The sequence below is a fragment of the Gavialis gangeticus genome, unplaced genomic scaffold (genome assembly GCF_001723915.1).
Source record: "Gavialis gangeticus isolate Ggan-Ray unplaced genomic scaffold, GavGan_comp1, whole genome shotgun sequence".
Taxonomy (NCBI): Eukaryota; Metazoa; Chordata; order Crocodylia; family Gavialidae; genus Gavialis; species Gavialis gangeticus.
The window spans coordinates 111439855-111440916 of NW_017729025.1; positions in this window are offsets into that span (position 1 = coordinate 111439855).

The following is a 1062-nucleotide window of genomic DNA, read 5'->3' on the forward strand; positions in this document are numbered from 1 at the left end:
TACTCTTTCCTGCCATGGCAGGGGTCGGACTCAATGATCTACTCAGGTCCCTTTCAACCCTAGAAACTATGAAGTCCAACTCAAAGGACTCTCATATTCTGGAAAACTGAGAGCTTGTGAAAAGGATATCAATGTGTAGACTGCTTCATAAGATATTTTAATCAAGTGTGATGGCTGGTGCTAGGTAAGAAGTTATACCTGCTTTTATTCCAGCTACCATTTTTATTCCAAGTCACTCCTTGTCGAAACAACTCATTTTGTTGAAAATCCTGCAAATAAGGCATGCATCTTTTTCACTTCATAAAAATCTGGCCAGATATTATCTTTGACAGAAAATTAAATCCACAACTAAGAACTTCCTGAACTCCCAGGAATTTACCACCATTTGCCCAGGTGTTTCCTTTTGGGAACAAACAAGCACAACAGAACAGTAGTCAAATGGAACACTGGGCAAGATCAGCATTCACACAAGGGGACTGGGAGACAGAGAGAGCATGAAGCAAAGGCATTTTATTTTATCCTTAACAGCCTGCTTTCGTTTGAACAGCCATATTTACTTTCCTCTAGTTAGGATTCCAGTTTAGAGTTGCCTGGAGTAGATAAGGAAGCCTCGTCAGTAATAATACAGAAGCAAGCCTGCCCATCCCTCTAATGAACCAGCAGTTTTACATAGATCTCCCTCCCTGTCACCACAAACTGGAAGAAAAACAATTACAATTTAATATTAGTTCCCCTAAAAGCTTTTAGATGGTTACTAAACCAAAGGTGAAGACAAAGAAAGATAGCTTTCCCTCTGCATTGCAGTTGAAAAGCTACTGTGCATTTAGTTAAAAGTTATCACACTAGGGACCATAAATACCAAGTAAGCACTCATTCTTTGTGCTCAAAACTATGGTATATTACAGATTATTATATTACAACAAGCTCAGATACTACCAGAAAAGTAAGCAAGATGGTCCCTCAAACTATTCTGTTAACCAACAGCTTGCTAAATACTGTAACACAGCTGCAGTAAAAAATATAAATTCTGCATTGCCTGCTGCAGTGTCTTGGAAAAAGGAG